General features: G+C 45.5%; 1 protein-coding gene across 1 annotated transcript in view; it reads left to right on the top strand.

The window, feature by feature from the left end:
- Window positions 1–1,196: 1,196 nt before the first annotated feature.
- Window positions 1,197–19,494, top strand: part of ACOXL (acyl-CoA oxidase like) — a 241,988-nt gene continuing 223,690 nt past the window's right edge. The window contains 1 exon segment of the mRNA XM_028497132.1: window positions 1,197–1,295. The gene's annotated coding sequence lies outside the window, so the exon portion shown is untranslated.

The raw sequence follows: 19,494 nt of genomic DNA, 5'->3' as shown, positions 1-19,494 counted from the left end.
ACATTTGTCACTTGTTAAAACAACAGAAGGAGGGTGCTGGGAGATGAGTTAGTGTTTGTTCATTGCCCTGTTCTGTTTGCATCTCCCAGCTACACTGCAGGCCCAGGCCACCCCCAGATTACAGTAATATTAAAGTTCATGGGAATGCCCAGTTTGGGGGTGGCAAGGATTTGAGCTGAGCTGCAGCTGCGTTGGGACTGTAACAGGAAAGAGCCAAATCCGACTACATGGTGGATCTGTTTCTTTACTTTAACCTTTGCTTTCCTTCCGCTGCTTTTGTTCGCTAAAAGGATACTGTCTATACATAATGGCCTGCCTCGGGGAACCCTGCCCTTCTGCCTGAATGTTAAACCAAAGTGCCTTTGTTCTGGGAAACATCCGGACCCAGTGCACCTGTGGATGGCTGTAAGAAAGAAGAAATTAACACATCCCCTCCCCCGGGGCTGGCCATTCCAGGTGATATTTGCAAAACTTCTGCCTTTTTACTTACTTGTCTCCTTCTCCTCTCTGTGCTATAAAAGAAACTGGCATCCAAACCCCCATAAGATGGTTGTTTTGAGACTTTGCCATCTTTTCGGCCTGCTGGCTTTCATCATAGTCATATTCCTTGCCTCAGCATCTCATCTTCCATTCATTGGCCTGACCCCAGAGAGCAGAGCGAGCTTGGACTCCGTAAGGAGACCAGAGCATGGCCTGGGGCATCTTGGATCTCGGTGGCAGAGAGGCTGGCACGGGAGGTCCTCTGAGTAAGATGTTATAGCTCTGAGCAACCAGGACCCCCGTGCTCACAGAGTACCCTGTGTCTATCTCACCAACTCCCCCTCTAGGGTTCTAATACTTCGTGTGGAGGGACTGGAGGGACAACTGAGCCGTGGGCACGGGCGGCAGAAACTAAAGCCCCAGGGCCAGGCAGTAGAGTTTGTTCCAGGGCAGACCATTGTATGAGCCCAGACTCCCTGGACCGTTGTTTTCTTCACTTGGTGCCCGGGGAGCCGGTCGGGGCGGGGCCAGCGCCGGGGAGGGAGGGGACGAGCAGTTGAAGAGGGAGGAGACTGGCTGGCGGCGGCGGCGTGCGGATAAGAGGGCGTGCGCTTCTCGGCCCCGAGTGCGCCGCTGGAGGAGGCGCGAAGGGAAGCGGCCCCGCGGACGCGCCAGAGGACGGGCTGCGCGATGTAACCGGCGCCGGACCTGGGGCTCGGGGACTCGTCCTTGCATCGCTATCTGGACTGCGAGTTCTGGAGCCTCAAGAACGAGCTGCGCTGGCTTCTGGGCGGCTGCCCGCTCTTCCGGCACAGGTACCGGCCTCGTCGCCACCCCTCCCCATGCGTCCCGCCGCCGGCCGCGTCCCCTCGGTTGCCGCGCGTCCTTGCGGGCAGCGCCCTCGTGGTGCGCCCCGGGCGAGGGCCAGCTGGGGGTGTGGGTGCTGTGTCCGAGAAGCAGGTCCCTCCCGACCTGGCAGATGATGGACTGCCCTCCCCAGTCCTGTGGTCGCAGCAGAGCCGGCGACTTCATCTGCCCCTGGAGGTGTCCTCCGGCCGCCGAGCTCCCTTCTACACCGGGAGTCGGGGTGCACGAGTGGGCCCCCGCAGCGGCGGGCGGGGTACTTGGCTGAGAGTGGTGGCTGGAAGGATCGGCCTTGCTTCTAAACCTGTTTCTTGACTCCCCGCCTCCGCGTGTCCCACTCCTGCAAGGAAGAAGGGGCAGAAAACCCAGGATGAGGCGGGAATGCAAAGCGCCCAGGGCCACCGTGCGCCCCTGTCTGGACCGGGAGCGCGGAAACGGGGGCAGAAGAGCGTCATCTCGGGTCGTGCCTGCCGGGAAGTGAGGGCATTTTCCCGGCACAGGGGTGGACTGGCTCTGCCCAGGGTGTATCTGGTCGTCGGCGTGGGGCAGGCTCCCAGGGGCCCCGCGGAGTCCAGGTGTGCAGAGGGGCAGCCTAACAGCAGCTGGGGTACTTGGGTTGTAAGGTGGACTCAGGTCCACGAGGTCATTTGATGCCAGGACAGCCCTGAGAAGTGGGCAGAGGGCTTGGTGCAGCCTAAGTTTGCAAAAGGAGAAAATAACCCAGGGACCGGCCAGTCAGTACCAGAACTTAACCCTTGTGTCTCAGTGGGGACTGTTTCTCCTGTGCTCTGCTGGGCGGCTGACCCCATCGCAGGCCGTCTGATAACCCCACTTTTAGAATCAGGCTTTGGAGTTTTAGTTTAAGAAAGCTCCAGTTAAGAACACCAGTATGTTCCGAAGGAAGATTAACTACTTAGCCCACGTTTAGTTTATGTCTCAAGGTTGAGCTGGGCTGAGAGGGAAGGAGATGCTTGGAGTAAAAGCAGCCTGTCCTTTGTCCTTGGCCAGGAAGCTAGCTGCCGGTTCTGCCCTCGTCATACCCAGTGGGGAGAGGGGAGTTTAGGGAAGGTGAAAGCTGACAGGTGTGAGATGGTGGGTGTGCCCTTGAATGTCTCCCCAACTTCTTTTTCCTTCTCTCTCACATCTAGTTCTTTATGTCATGATTCTCAAAGCATGGTGCAGGGACAACGGGCGGTAGGTACCCAAGACTGTCCCAGGAGCTTCACAAGTTAGAAATTATTTTAGTAATAATATGAAGCAGTTATTGGCCTTTTTATTCTCATTTTCTCACAAATGTACAGTGGTAGTTCCCAGAGACTACATGATGGATAATTTTCCAACATGTCTGCAGAAGCAGATATGAGAATCCAGCAGTTTTAAGGCAGATATGAAAGAGATTTGTAAAAATGCAGAACAATGCCACTTTTTTCAAATGAACAATTTGAAACAATTTGAACAATTTTTCTGTTATAATTTCTAAGATGATAAATACCAATAGTTATTCGGGGCCCGCAATAATTTTTTTAAAGACAATTTTAAAGAGCAGTTTTAGGTTTACAACAAAATTGAGAGGGAGGTACAGAGATTTCCCATATACCCCCTGTCCCCACACAGACATAGCCCCCCCCATTATTAACATCACTCACAGAATGGTACTTGTTTTTTTGTTTTTTTGTGTGTATTTTTTTAAACCAAAAATGAATCTATTGATTTATCATAATCACTGAGTCCACAGTTTACATTACAGTTCACTCTTGGTGTTGTACATTCTGTGGGTTTGGACAAAAGTATAATGACATGTACCCATCATTTGGTATCATACAAAGTATTTTCACTGCCTTAAAAATTCTCTGTGCTCTATTTTTCTCTCCGTACCACCCACCCCTGGCAACCACTGATCTTTTCACTGTTTCCATAGTTTTGCCTTTCCTACAATCATACAGTTGGAATCATATAGTATGTAGCCTTTTCAGATTGCCTTATTTCACTTAGTGATATGTATTTAAGCTTCATCCATGTCTTTTCATGGCCTAGTAGCTCATTTCTTTTTCTTGCTGAATAGTACTCCATTGTCTGGATGAACCACAGTTTATTTATCCATTCATCTACTGAAGGCCATCTCGGTTGATTCCAAGTTTTGGCAATTATGAATAAAACTGCTATAAACATCTATGTGCAGGTTTTTGTGTGGAGGCCTCAATAATTTTTTAGACGGCAAGGAGGTCCTACTGCTTTAAGTCATATTTAGTTCTGTCACATCCCTTTTCGTATCTTCCTCCATCTTTTCAGCTTAGTTCATAGGCTGTCATCTCTTTGTCTTTTCAATTTAGATAACTGCAGTTTAAATGATGCGAAAGAATGCTAATATCCAAACTACTGATTTGGGCCTTGTAGAAGGTTCTTTGCTGTGAATTGCACGGTCTGCTTAGGGACAGAGGGAAAGGCAGGCGGGGGCTGGAAAGCCAGCCGGCAGCTTATTGCCTGTGTGATTGTCATTAAGTGTGATTTTACTTTCCTGAGCTTACATTTGCTGATTCAAAAGAATGGGGTTAATATCTGTGCTGCTGGATTGTTGGGACACTTATAAACCGTTGAGTAGCTATTTAGTATTGCTGGCTGTGGTGTGACACCAAAAAGAAAATAAAAAAAAGGAGAAAAAGGTACAAATTACCCTAACAAACCCTTTTCCATTCTCTCCAGTTCTTGCTTATTGACTTCATAATTTCAGAGTTGAAATAAGAGCCTAAATTTCATATTGTTTTTCCCCAGTGATTAAAGATTGTGCTATCTGCTTGAAAGTTCACATGGTATCTCATTTGATCTTACCGGGGGTTAGAAGACAGTGATCCTGATTTCTCGATTTTTTTTTTTTTTTTTTTTTTTTTTAACATTCTGCTGCAGTAAAACGCTCCATGGGAGGCCAGAAATAAAGCTTCTCTAGCCACAGATTCACTGAGGCAAGGTGAGGCCTCCTGTGGCCGGTCTCCCCTCCCCAGGCCTTTGAAGTTCAAGTAGGTATGGGAGGGGGGTGGGGTTCATTAGTGTGAGTGCTGTGTGTATAGTGGGAAGTTTGTACCGGGTCGGCACTCCCAGGACACAAGAGCCCAGGAAACAGTTTGCTTCCAAAAAAAACACAAAAACCTGGTTGTGCAGTTTTCTGTGCACATCATAGCTGCCCTCAGTGCAGGGATTCATCCACTAGTCTGCCTCCCCACGTGTGGTGTGGGCACAGCCAGGGTCCCCCGTCTCTCCCCAAGACCAGCTTGCCAGGCCGAGTCCTCCCTGTCTCTACTCTGGTGAAGGGTCCCCCAGGCTCCGGGAATGCCCCGGCTGCTGAGGGTCACACCTGCCCTGTGGTGCAAAGGACAGCATGCCCTTGACTGGGACCCCAGAGGATTCTGGGCCACTTGAGGCTCCTCCCTGGGGTTTGCAGGGAATATTTAAAAGCAACATCTGAAATGAGATAAGCTTTTAAAATGTTTTTGAGTTTGTTTCTTGGCAAACCGGAGCTCTCTCCTGAGGGCCTGGCGGGCGAGTGGGTGTGCACAGTGCGAGGCTTACAGGCCCCACTAGACGTTTCTGGGCCCCCAAGACCCCCTCACCACCCTACCTCAGGGCTCCCCTCCCTGACCTGGCTGTGCTGGGCCTGCCTGTTTCCCACTCCCCCTTCCTTCTCTTCACTGCCTTTTCTTTCCTTCCCTGGAGCAAGGCACATTTCTCTTCCTTAACTTTTGCAAAGGTTTAGTTTTTCCCCTCAGGCTTCTATATACATGCAAGTATTTCATGAAAAACTTCTCATTGCAGAGAGTCAAATAATATGGAAAACGTGACAGTTTCTTAAACTGTCCTCTCCCCCAACCACTTTTTCTTTTTTGATTGTGGTGAAATAACACAGGAAATAAAATTTACCATTTTAACCATTTTTAAGTGTGCATTGGCATTAAGTACATTCACAGTGTTGTGCGACCATCACCACCGTCCATGTCCAGAACTTGGGCATCCTCACAATTTGAAACTCTACTCATTAAACACTAACTCCCGCTTGCTTCCTCCCCACAGCCCCTGGCAACCACCATTCTGCTTTCTGTCTCTATGAATTTGACTACTGTAGTTACTTCACATAAATGGAATCATACAATATTTGTCCTTTGGAGTCTGGCTTACGCACTTAGCGTGTCCTGAGGTTCGTCCATGTTGTGACACGTGACAGAATCTCCTTCCTTTTTAAGGCTGGATAACACTCCACTGCATGGATAGACCACATTTTGTTTACCAGTTCATTTGTCGATGGACTTTTGGTCCTCCGACCACTTTGAATACTTTAGTGTGTTGTAGGGTTTTTTTCTACTTTTTCTATTTTCCTGTGAGTTCACATATCCATGCGAACATTTTCTTATATAAACAGGATCATACTATGTGTTTTGTCCTACAGCTTGCTCTTTTACAATTTAATTTTTATTTTCATGATATAATGTATGAACCTACTTAATACAAAAAAATACTGTGAGGTTTGGAGTGCAAAGCATCCACCCCTGTTCCACCCCCCTTCATCCCTCATCCCCTTTCCTCACTGGCAAACACTTGCAAGTCTTTCATTGGATTCTTATGTCATTTACCGCTATTTCCTTAAAAGCATGTGTAAGCAGCTACTTCTTGATTATATAATGACTTACTCGTATAGAAAATGAAGATTCCCACCAATGCCCACTTTCTTTCCTTATTCCCCCAAATCCGTGCATCCCCATTTTTACTTAAGTCAGTATCCAGTGTTCACATCGCTGTGACTACATAAGTATTATTCTCAGCCATGCCCCTTAGTGTACCATATTTCATTTCCTTTCTTTCGCAACTTTTGGTGTTCTCTTGGGCTAACAGTTGCCCCTTTTATTCATTTGCTTAGTTTTGTATAAACTCATCACTCGCTGGCCTCCACACTTGGATAGAACAGTTGCACTCCTCTCAATTTGGTCAAACCTGTCAGGTAACTGGCAGTTCTCTTCCTCCCGGCCCCCCACGGACACATCCATCCAGGAGGCCTCCTTCTGGGGCTTTAGTCTGGACTGGCTTTACCATGGTCTTCACCATTATCTTGGGAATTTCCTTTGCATCTCCTCTATAGTCAGTCACTGTTTCCCCAGGCCTTCTCTTTTTTGGTTACCCTTTGTGGAGGATTAGAGACGGCCACAAGTGCTTTAACACTGCTCCCGTTGAGAGGTGTGGTTTGTGAACCCTCCCCTTGAATCTGGGTGGCTTATGACTGCTTTGACCCACAGGATATGGCTGAAGTGACATTGTGCCAGTGTCCAGGCCTAAAGTGACTGGTACTTTCCACTTCCTGTCTCTTGAGGCCCCAAGCTTCCATGTGAAAAGTTCTACCAGCCTACGGTTGCCATGCTGTGAGGAAGCCCGAGCTGGTCCATGTCGAGATGCCCCATAGAGAGATGCTGACCATTCCCGACTGCTCCAGCCTCCAGCCGTCTAAGTCATCTAAGCTGGGACCCCAGACACTGAGAAGCAGAGACACGCCATCTCTACTTGATCCTGTGTGTCCAAATTCCTGTTAGAAAGAGTAGTGAGATATAATGATAATGAATTGTTGTTTTAAGCCACTAAGTTTTGGGGTACATTGTTACCATAGCCATAGATAACCAGGACAGTCTCTCATCTAATAGCTTCTTGAGAAAAGATACCAGAGAGTTAACTTTTTGAGATTTTTGAGATCTTCATGTCTGAAAATATTTACTATCAAAATCGGCTGAATATTTGTGCAGGTGGAGAATTCTAGGCTGGAAGTAAAATATCCCCCAGAATTTTAAAGACATTATGCCATTGCTTTCAAGTATCTAACATTGTTATTATTATTATTTTTTTTTGTGGTACGCGGGCCTCTCACCGTCGTGGCCTCTCCCGTTGCGGAGCACAGGCTCCGGATGCGCAGGCTCAGCGGCCATGGCTCACGGGCCCAGCCGCTCTGCCGCATGTCATGTGGGATCTTCCCGGACCGGGGCACGAACCCGTGTCCCCTGCATCGGCAGGCGGACTCTCAACCACTGTGCCACCAGGGAAGCCCCCAACATAGTTATTAATGAATCTGATCGCTTCTGCACCTTGGCATTTTAATATATAAATATATGACTTGTTTTTCTTCCTCCCTCCTGGAAGTTTCTAGGACTTTCTTTTTAGCACTGGTTTTATGGAATTTCACCATGTTGTGGCTTGATGTGGGCCTCTTTTTCTTTCATTTCTTTCATTATGGGGGGCATGTGATGGGCTCTTTTAATTTGGAAACTCATGTTCTTCAACTGTTTGCACTGCTCTCTTATCTGGACTCCTTTTGTTCACATGTTGGATCTCCTGGGCTTGTCTTCTAGTTTCCTAATCCTTTTCATCTCTTTACCTTTTCATTCTAATTCCTGGGAGATTTTCTCAACTTTATCTTCCAACTGTTCTTGAGTCATTTAAAATATCTACTATTGTATTTTTAATTTTCAAAAGTTCTTTAAGTTCTTTGTTCCTTTTTTATAGCATCTGCTCTTGTTTTCTGGTTGCAGAGTCTCTTATTTCTTGGGAATAGGTGATGGTAATTTTTGAGATGTTTCTTTCTATTCTCTGCTTTGTCTCTATTTCCTTTGAGTTCCTTTTTCTTTTCCTGTTTGTACTTTTGACCTCTGGCTTTCGTGTCTGAGGCTTTTGTTAAATGTCTAGTCCATCTTGGGTGTTTGTTCGAAATAGGAGTGAAGTGAGTAATATGAGCAAAATGCTGATTGTAGTCAGGCAGGGTCCTTGGCCACAGGCTTTCTTGATCAGAGAGAACCTTCCTTTCAGTGGCAGACCAGTATTAGTGTTTTGTTTTGGTCAGGGTTAATTTCTCCAGAGATGAATCTTTTAGTTCCTGAGGGGTGGTGAATGAATGACAGGTCATAAGCCCAGTTGCCTGAAAGGATGGTGAGCCGGGATCCTCCATATGTGACTTCAGGCTCATTAGAAAATGAGGCTCCTCTTATGTGTGAAATCTAAAAAAGCTGTGAACTCATAAAAACAGAGTGGAATTGTGGTTACCAGGGGCTGGGTGGTAGGAGGAATAAGAGAGATGTTGTTTGAAGGTACAAACTTGCAACCAGTAGATGAAAAAGTCCTGGAGAGCTAAGGCATAGTATAGTGAATATAGAAAATAATATTGTATTAAAAACATCAAACTTGCTAAAGACAAGGCTTTTTTTTTAACTGAAGTATCGTCGATTTACAATGTTGTGTCAGTTGCTGATGGTAAAACAAAGTGATTCATATATATATAGATACATGTTCACACACACATATATATGAATATATATTTTCTTTTTCATATTCTTTTCCATTATGGTTTATTACAAGACATTGAATAAGTTCCCTGTGCTATACAGTAAGTCCTTGTTGTATATCTATTTGATATATAGTATTTTCTGTCTGCTAATCCCAAACTCCTAATTTATCCCTCCCCCACCCCTTTTAACCTTTGGTAACCATAAGTTTGTTTTGTATGTCTGTGAGTCTGTTTCTGTTTCATAAATCAGTTCATTTGTATTATTTTTTTAGATTCCACATGTAAGTGATATCTAATATTTGTCTTTCTCTGTCTGATTTACTTCACTTGGTATGACGGTCTCTAGGTCCATCCATGTTAATGCCTGCAAATGGCATTATTTCATTCTTTTTTATGGCTGAGTAGTAGTCCATTGTATGTATGTACCATATCTTCATCCATTCCTCTGTCAATTGACACTTCGGTTGCTTCTATGCCTCAGCTATTGTGAATAGTGCTGTTATGAACATTGGTGTGCTGATTCCTTTTTTTTTTTTTTTTTTTTTTTTTACAAAGTTAGCATAAATTAAGCCAACAATATACTCTTTAGACATACCTGGATATGTGAGAAACTCTATAAAATGAAAGTAAAGGAATGCTAAACCAAGATTCTAGAGGATTGGAGGGGGTGGGCAGAGAGATGGGAGGGGGGGTCACATGGGTGTGGTTAGAAGTTACTGTCCTTGTGCTAGTTCTCCAGCTGGGTGAGGGTCTTTATCATGGATTTAAAGTGATGACTTAGCCCGTGTTACCTCCCAGTTACGGTTGTAGAAGGCAGAATTGTTTCCTGGTTGGACCACCAGTTGGAAGAAAAGAAAATAGTAAACTAACCAAGGATCCCTCCACAGGATACTGGCAGAGAGAGAGAGAGACAGGAAGAGACTGAGAGAGACTGAGAGAAAGAGAGATCTAGAGAAAGGAACTAAAACCCCTGCCGGTAAAAGGCCAGGAGACTCAGTGGTCCCACTTCTGCTTCACAGGGCTGTCTGTGCAGTTGGTTGCACACTTTTTATATTTGATCTCTCATTTGACTCTCAAAGGGGATAATGATGAAGTGTGAAAAGGGAATAGTTTTGGTGAAAAACGTAGAGAGGAGAGGACAGAGACAATGAAGAGGTGGGATCTGCAGGATTTGATCATTATAAATTCTGTTTACTAATTTAATGTGAGAAATTCCCTTAGAGAAGATCGTGATGTGTCAATAAATACCTGGGTGATTATAAATGCTAGCTTTATTGTAACATTGGTTTGTAACTCCACCTTTTGTTTTCTACCTGCTTTAAGAGACCAATACAGAAAGACAACATGCGTCGGGAAGGATGTAGACTAACCGGAACCCTTGTACGCTGTGGTGGGAACACAAAATGGTGTAGCCACTATGGAAAACAGTATGGAAGTTCCTCAAAAATTACATATAGAACTACCATGTACAGCACAGGGAATATAGTCAGTATTTTATAATAACTTTAAATGGAGTATAATCTATACAATTTTTGAATCACTATGTTGTGTACCTGAAGCTAATACAATATTGTAAATCAACTATACGTCAGTTTTAAAAAATGATTGGGAAATAAATAAATAATAAAAAATTGGAGCAAGGGGAAAAAACCATAAGGAAGATACAAACCTAATATAGTAGTACTACTTAAGGCAAAATGTTTGGGTAATTACAGGTCAATGAAAACAACAATAATAATACCTAACATTTATTGGCTGGCCAAAATGTTTGTTCGGGTTTTTCTGTAACATCTTACGGAAAAACCCAAGCGAAGTTGTTGGCCAACCCAATAGTAATTTCTTTTCTTCCTTGTTTGCCACAGTGTTAATGAAGTAAGCGTCTGTCTTCACATCACGCCTCTTCCCAGCACTTCCTAGGTTTTCGTTTGGGCACGTGACCCTCTCCCGTAGGTTGTATAATTCAGAGAAAGTAGACCAGTCACCTCATCGACCCCCGACCTTGACAAAGGGATTGACCCGTAGCCCTGAGAAAGCCAGTGCTACTCCAGTTGGTACAGGAAGAGTCCCGTGATCTAATTTTGGCCAAGGAAATAGGAAGGGAGGTTTCTGAGGGCTCCTGGGAAGGATGCTTCCATGCTTATCTGAGAGATCTGCCGGATGGGCACGCCCTCTCATTTCGGGTGGGGTGGAGTCTGAATGTGAGGCTGGCTAGGCGTGCAGCCATTTTGTCACCAAGAGGGAAGCCAGCCCTAGGAGGAAGTGACTCACAGAGGCAGGGCATGATCGAGCCAGGGAGTCAAACGTGCCCTGAACCCTGCCCCTTGTCCTGTCTCTGCAGTTCCGTGAAGTAGCAAGTTCCCTTTACTGTTCAGGCCACTGTGAGTTGGGTTTCAACCAAACTTTTGGTTTTCAACCAGAAGCACCCCAATTAGTTTGCTTTTATTTCACTTTTGTTTCACTTGCAGAGACAGAAACACAGCTCAGCTTGGCTTCAGGCACAGAGGCTGGAGTTCAGGTTGCTAGCCAGGAGTCCTCAGCTCTGCTCTCCTCACGTCCAGACAGACCCTGGCCACCTCGTGGCCTTTGGAGCTTTGGGTGCATGTCTCACAGCTCAGCGGCCAGGCTGGAAGAGAGAGACTCTTCTTGGCTTCCAGCCTGGCCCAGGTCACCCTCATTGGCCCAGCTGGCCATTGCCATTGCCTTTCCTTGAAGTGGCCCCTGGGGCAGGTCACCAACCAGAGCCGCATGGGTGGGGGAGAGAGTGGGAGGCTGCTAAAGACAAAAGGAGGTGATGTGGCCCAGAAAAGGGGAAATGCGTGCCAGACTGACAGAGCACTGGGCACCCATCCTTGGCTTCTTCCTGAGGCTCTGGGTCACTGCAGTGAGTGAAGGATGTCTCAGAAGAGCACCTGGGAAGCCAGGTCAGGCATTTCTGCCTTGAATGGGGGCACTTAAACACTGCCTGTTAGGTTCCCTCCTCCTTCCTCTGGCCGTGACTTTGATCTGAAGCTGGGCAATAACTTGGCTTTTCTGGGCAGAGACTTGCTGATTGATTCCAAAAGGAAATGTTATGCATGCAAGGGACCAATGTCTGAGTGGAGAGACTCGGGGTCACGGGTGCTCGTCCCTCTCCGCCTCAGGAAGGACTGCAGTTTCGGAGGAAATCAGGCCTGTTTTCTAACCGAAGCCATTCTGACTGTGTCATGAGATCTCAGAACCGGTGCTGTTTTCGGGGTGCCGCGTCCCGCAGTCCCCTGCCCCCTTCTCTCCCTGCCAGGGAGCTGAGATTCTCCTGTGACCTCCTGTTAGTGTGGCTATGTTTTTATTTTTATTTACCTCGTTGCACTGAGCTTTGATAGCATTTCTTCTTTCTAAGTTCCCTTCTGTCCACCCTCTACCTTACGATCACATCCAGGCTACAACATTTATACTCTGTTCTCCCTTCGTGCAAAAGGCTTTGCAGGTGGGTTGATGCCAGGAGCTGAGATTGGTTCTTACGTGGTTATGACCATGACGAAAAGTGACTGCAGGGCCCCTGATTACTTGCCCTTCTCTTCACAGCGATGGCTCTATGGACCATGTGCAAACCTCTGTTGCTTTGACACTATTTATGGACTTATTGTGGGAACTCAGACATCATGGGAGACCCCTCAGACCCCCAGGGTCTCTCCCCATGCCCTCCTGGCAGCCGTGGGAGAGTGTTGACCTCCTCTTTGCCCTTCAGGGACCCCAGGCCTTGAAGTCCAGGTCATCATGGGCCCCTGAGGGAATCTCCATGGCCATCTTCCCATTTACCTGTAAATGGACAGGTAGGTGGACAGGTGGCTCTCAAGGTCTGCGAGGGAACCCTGGCTCCTATGCATGTTAGACTCACCGAGGGTGCCTCCTACACACCCAGTGAAAGGATTTGTTGTTGAAAATGATGGATTTCCCCTCTAGATCTTCTCCTGCAGGATTTGTGTACCATAATGTTCCACCAAAGACATCCTTTGCATTCCCAGAGGTGTCACTACAATTGGAAACAAGGAGCCCCCAAAGCCAGCAGACTCCACCATCCCATGGTCAGAGCATGGTCTTAGGAGCCAGTCAAGGCCTGGTTGTACCTGTAGACTACAGGGCTGGGCATCCTCCAAGACCCTGAGCTGTCAGCCGCAAACCCATTACTGCTTTCTTAGCTAACCTCTCAGGTGCCACTCCCATCTCAGCACCTCCCACGTGCACCCTAAAAAGTAACCGCCCTTGTTTGAAGCTTCAAGTCTCGTTTCTAAACCAGTCACTATCCTGGAGGTTGAGATCCCCATGGTGACCTGGACCAATCAGGAGCTGCCCCCTCGGGCTGAGCTGATGCAGCGTCCCCAGGATCCTGGGCAGGGGAGGAAGAGCCCTGGCAGTAGCTGCCGCATGTACCTTTACCTAGTGAGAGACATGCCTGAGTTTGGTGACAGTTCGTGGTTTTGTCTTGGGAGATTGTATCTGCTCCTGTCCCCCGCTCACTCGGCCCCATTTCCCCCTTCGCTTCCTTCCTGCTCACCCTTCCACCCCTTTCCTCCTGCCCTCTCTGCCCCACTGCCTCCCTCCCTCCCTCCTGGGACTTCCTCTCTCTGCCCACAGACACCCCACTCCTCAGCGGATCCTGCAGAGCAGCTAGGTTCTCACTGCCCTGGCCTTCTCTCAGCTCCTCCTGATGGAACCAAGCAAAGGTAACTGCTAAACCAAAGGCTCTCCATTCCAGAAAACAGCCAGGCCATCCCTGGGAGGCGGCACCCATCCAGCCACTTGAGGTCTAATGATGACATGTGCACTTTGTACGGGACCCCTCTTCCTCCTGCTCTTGTCTTCCACGCTGGACCCCAAGCCCTTTGAAGGTAGGAGCCAGCCCGCCTTGTTTTGAATTCCTAGTGTTTAGCTGGTGTAGGCGCTTAATGAAAGCTCAAGGAAGGAAGGGGAGAAAAAAGGATGGAGAGGGAAACTCCCTTCTCCATGGTCACTCGGTCACTCAGTGGAGGCCCAGGATGCAGGGGTGGGGTCTGGAACTGCCTCCTTCAGGGATTCCTGTGAGGTTTTTGTCTCTGGGGAGGGATCTTTCCTTCCCCTTCTTCCCTTTTCTCTCCGTCTTCAGAGCCTTTCTTCCTGAGAACTTTGTAGACTTTGCCCATCAGCCAAGGTACGTCTCGCCAGTTGAGGGAACGTCACAGCTAGAATTAAACCTCAGCACTTAGAATCGACCCCCTTTGCATCTTCTCAGGCGCCCGCTGACTCAGGGCCTGCAGCCTTCGACAGTTACCGCAAGATGATCCAGCAGTTTCTCTTTCATTCACCGTCTACTCTCTAGGTTGTGTGTGGTGTTCTCAGGGCGGTGTCAAGGTCTGGGGCATCGGAGGTCGAGTTGTGATCACAGTGTTTGCTAGAAGGCAGATGGGTCCTGTGTTCACTGCTTCTGGGGAGCCATGAGTGCTTGTAGCTGGGTGCACCTCACTTTTTAATGGAGATGGAGCATTATTGATTCTTGCTGATTTCAAAGAGAACAGGGAGTTTATCTTGGGCTGAGCTGGAGGCGTCTCCAGAAGGAAGTTACCAAAGAGACCAGGACCAAGGTGCGGGTTATTGAAGCAGAGCCCTGCTGGGAAACCAGAGTTGGTTTTCAAGTTCTTGTTGGTGTTTTATTCCAGAACATCTGTGCTGCCAGGAGTCACATGGTGGTCAAAAGCTTAGGTGCCAAGGAGGTTGCTTGTCATGAGGGCGTTCGCATTTGGTATCTGAAGATGTGCTTTCCCCTAGACCATGACTCATTTTGACTTAGAGAAAAACACACACCACTGCTTTTTCTTGTTTTTTTAAGTCTGTATTGAATTTGTTACAGTATTGCTTCTGTCTTATGTTTTAGTTTATTGGCCACAAGGCATGTGGGATCTTAGCTCCCCGACCAGGGATCGAACCCTCACCCCTAGCATTGGAAGGCGAAGTCTTAACCACTGGATCGCCAGGGAAGTCCCACACACAACTGCTTTTTTTTTAAAAAAAATTAATTTATTTTTTAGCGTCTTTATTGGAGTATAATTGCTTTATGATGGTGTATCAGTTTCTGCTTTATAACAAAGTGAATCAGCTATACATATACATATCCCCATATCTCCTCCCTCTTGCGTCTCCCTCCCACCCTCCCTATCCCCCCGCTCTAGGTGGTCACAAAGCACCGAGCTGATCTCCTTGTGCTATGTGGCTGCTTCCCACTAGCTATCTATTTCACATTTGGTAGTGTATATATGTCAATGCCACTCTCTTACTTCGTCCCAGCTTACCCTTCCCACTCCCCGTGTCCTCAAGTCCGTTCTCTACGTCTGCATCTTTATTCCTGTCCAGTGGTGTGTGTGTGTGTGTGTGTGTGTGTGTGTGTGTGTGTGTGTGTTTTAATACACAACGGCCTTTTTGATTTTGTTGTTACCTTGCTTGTTGTCTCTTTTAAATTTTATTTATTTTATTTATTTTTAACATCTTTATTGAAGTATAATTGCTTTACAATGGTGTGTTAGTTTCTGCTTTGTTGTCTCTTTTTAAAATGGATTTTTTATTTTGGAATAATTTTCAATTTATAGAGAAGTTGCAGAGATAACAGAGTTTTCTCTTCTCCCTCTCACCAAGTTTCCCCTGTTGTTAACATCTTACAGAACCACGGTACATTTGTCAAAACGGAGACAGTGGCATCGGTACGTTGCTATGATTTAAACCCTAGACTTTACTTAGGTTTCCTCAGTTTTCCCCATGGTGGCCTCTTTCTCTTCCAGGACCCCATCCAGGACACCACATGTTTCATTGTCACAGCTCCTTGGCCTCCTCTGGGCTGTGACAATTCCTTAGTCTTTCCCTGTTTTGCATGATCTTGACACTTTTGAAAAGTATCGGTCAGGTATATTGTTGAATGTCTCTCAATTCAGGTCTGTCTGATGTTTTTCTCATGTTTAGGCTGAAGTTATGGGTTCTGGGGAAGCGTATGAGGGGAGATGCCCTTCTCGCCACATCATATCACATCACATCACATCATATCATATCATTCCATCCCAACTATCCTATCCTATCCTATCACATCACATCATATATCATATCATATATCATACCATATATCCTATCCTATCCTATCCTGTCATGTCACATCACATCACATCATATCATTCCATGGCATACATCCTGTCAACATGGCTCAGATTTTTTTCTTTTGCTGTAAAGTACAATGAAATACAAAACTATTAAGTGTACAGTCTCAGAATTTTGGCAGATGCATTCACCTATGTAACCCAAAACCCCTATCAAAATAGAGAACATTACTATCACCCCAGAAAGGTCCCTCATGCCCTTCCCAGGCCCTTCCCTTCCCCTCCCAGAGGTAACCACTGTTCTGTTTTTGTTCCTACTGTGTTTTAGTTTTGTCTGTTTTAGAATTTAATGCAAATGGAGAATTATACAATATGTTCACACAGCATATTTTTAGTGGTATATTAATTCAATTTAATCCCACACAGCAATGAAAATGCATGAAACACAGCTACAGTGGACACTAAGATGAATCTTATTAGCCACGTTGAGTGAGAGAAGCCAGATTCAAAAGAATCCATAGTGTCTAATCCCATTTCTTTAATATTTAAAAGCAGTCAGAAATAATTTATGGAGTTACAAGTCAGGACAGCAGCTAGTATGGGCAGGAGGGAGGGAGTGATTGAGAGGGAGACCCAGGGGAGAGTCTGGTGATGTAATGTGATTTCCCTGCACTTGGGTAGAGATTATACAGCTGTGTGTAATCTTCGTGATAATTCATTAGGCTTATACTTTTATGATTCTTGCTTTGTTCTTAGTGTGTTACATATTATTAAAGTGTTTAAAACTAAGATACTAGTTCATGCCCATCAGTTGTTTGTGTGTATGACAATGCCATGTGTACTCCTTATCTATTGATGTGTAGTAGATTACCTCAAAACTTAACAACCGGTTTCTGTGGGTCATGAATTTCACAGCATCTTAGCTGGGCGGCTCTGGGTCTTTCATGAGGTTGCATGTAAGATGTTGGTTGGGGCTTAAGTCACATAAAGGCTTGACTGGGGCTGGCAGATCCACCCCCAAGGTGGTGTACTCACATGGCTGTTGGCAGGAAGCCTCAGTGTTTCTCCCATGTGGATCTCTCCATGAAGCTGCTTGAGTGTCCTCACATCATGGCAGCTGGCTTCCTCCAGAGCAAGTGATCCCAGAGAGCCCAGTATATAATGTTTTCTAAATTAATACATGCCATTTACGTGTATCAATAGTACATTCCTTTTTATTGCTAAGTAGTATTCCATTTTACGACTAGACCATAGTTTATTTATCTGTTCTGTTAGTGATGGATGCCTTCGCTGTTTCCAGTTTGGAGCTATGATTGATAAAGCTGGTATGAACATTCTTCTACAAGAATTTTTATAAATTTTTATTTATTTATTAATTTATTATTTATTTTTGGCTGTGTTGGGTCTTCATTTCTGTGCGAGGGCCTTCTCCAGTTGCAGCAAGCAGGGGCCACTCTTCATCACGGTGCGCGGGCCTCTCACCATCGCGGCCTCTCTTGCTGTGAAGCACAGGCTCCAGACACGCAGGCTCAGTAGTTGTGGCTCACGGGCCTAGTTGCTCCGCAGCACGCGGGATCCTCCCAGCCCAGGGCTCGAACCCGTGTTCCCTGCATTGGGGGGCAGATTCTCAACCACTGCACCACCAGGGAAGCCCTACAAGAATTTTTATGAACAGTTTGCTTTTCTTGGGTAAATACTAGGAGTGTCATTGTTAGGTCGTAGAGTAGGTATATGTTTAGTGTTATGAGAAATTGACAGAACCTTTCCCCAAGGTGACTGTATTGTTTTACATTATCACAACAAAACATGAGAGTTTTAGTTGCTCCACATCCTTGTTAATATTTAGGTTTCTCATTAGAAACTTTTTTTAGCCATTCATTTGGGTGTGTAATGGTATCTCATTGTGATTTTAATTTGTATTTCCATGGTGACTTAATGACGTTGAGCGTTTTCTCTCATGCTTATCGGTCATTTTTATATTGGTCATTCTTTTGTGAAGTGTCTGTTCAAATCTTTTGGAGGACATCTACGTGTGTTGTGTGTGTGTGTGTGTGTGTGTGGTTCACACGAATAGTTTTGTGTAACCAACCACCACAATCAGAATACAGAACTATTCCATCACCACAGAGAAACCTCCTGTGTATCCTCTTTAGAGTCAGATTCTCCCCATAACCCTAACTCCTGGCAGCCCCTGATCTGTACCTCATTACTATAATTCAGTCATGCTGAGAATGTTATAAAATTGGAATTCTATCGTATGTAACTTTTTGAGATTGGCTTTTTTCCACTTAACACAATGCCTTGGAGACCCATCCCAGTTGTCATGTGTATCAGTGGTTCATTCCATTTTATTGCTGAGTAGTACCCTATTGTATGGATGTACCACAGTTTAATCTATGCCCCACTCAAGGGACATTTGGGTTGTTTCTAGTTTTTGGTGATTGCAAATAAAGTTGCTATAAACATTCATGTGTAAGTGTTTGTGTAAACAATGGGTTTCATTTCTCTTGGGTAAATACCCAGGAGTGGAACTGCTGAGTTATAAACGTAAGTGTGTATTTAGCTTCATAAGACATTGTCAAACTCTTCCAGAGTGCCTGTACCATTTTTTAAATATTTCCCACCAGCAGTGAATGAGGGATCCAGTTGCTCTGCACCTTCTTAACATTTGGTATTGTCAGTATTTTTTATTTTCGCCTCTCTACTAGGTATTTATGATTCGATTTTGAAACTTAGTATCTTGTGGTTTGGTCCTAATTCCACGTGTGAAACTTCCCAGTAAGGCTTCGTCTTACTCATGCTGGATGCCCACACCCTTCACCTCTCCGAGGGGTTATCTTTTGCTTTCGTTCTTGCTGGTGGCATATCCTAGTTCAGAGGTTTTCAACCTTGTTCTTAGTAAAGGAACCATTTTTTTCTCAAGCTAAATCCTACACAGACCACCGATAAGTCAGATGATGTTGGAGCTGCTGAGGGTAGAGCAGGGCCCTCTCTGTACCCCATACAGACACACCCCAGCAGATGTGTCTCTTAATCTCGACACTAACACCATCCACCCAGGACCTGCCAAGTCTCTTAATTCTGTAGGGCCTCTCTCTGCCATTTGAGGCACAGAGATAATAATATTTGCCAAATCTTTGTATCTTACAGACCCAAGAATCCAGAATAGAGAAATTATATCTGTTATTATAAAATACCCAAAACCATCGTTGTTTATGATTTATACCGTATCGTTATACACATAGTATTTAAGGTGTCCCATTAAGATTGCTAAACGTGGAGGTTGATATTTAAAGACAAAATGCACAAACAAATATGCATGTTGCATAGGAGTTGGGAGAGCTTGAAGACGTTCCTGAAACCCTGACTTTTCCATCGCAGAGATGGTTACCATTTTGCTTGAAAAGTGTTAGGAGTTTAAATATTCATATTATGATAAGCAGATGTTCAAGCTTTCAGGGAGACAGTTTCTAAGACTTCTTCATCCAGCTTTAATTTCTTTGTTAAATAGGAATGAATTCCTTGGGGGTGGCAGTTGGAATGAAGAACAAGCGCCATCTAGTGGTTATGTTTAAGTGTACAATTTAACATGTTTTAAAACATCTGATTTTGGAATAGGTATTATTTTAACACGGTTCAAAAGTCAGAAAGCATTTAAAGGTACAGTGCTGTTCCCTCTCTGCCCAATTCCCCCCACCTCCACCCCACTCACACAAAAGCTAAACACTGTTATTAGTTTCTGGTTTTAAAAAAACAACATCT

Source organism: Physeter macrocephalus, chromosome 12 (assembly GCF_002837175.3).
Source record: "Physeter macrocephalus isolate SW-GA chromosome 12, ASM283717v5, whole genome shotgun sequence".
NCBI lineage: Eukaryota > Metazoa > Chordata > Mammalia > Artiodactyla > Physeteridae > Physeter > Physeter macrocephalus.
The sequence above is the reverse complement of the archived record's forward strand: the minus strand, read 5'-3'. Positions and strand labels throughout refer to the sequence as shown.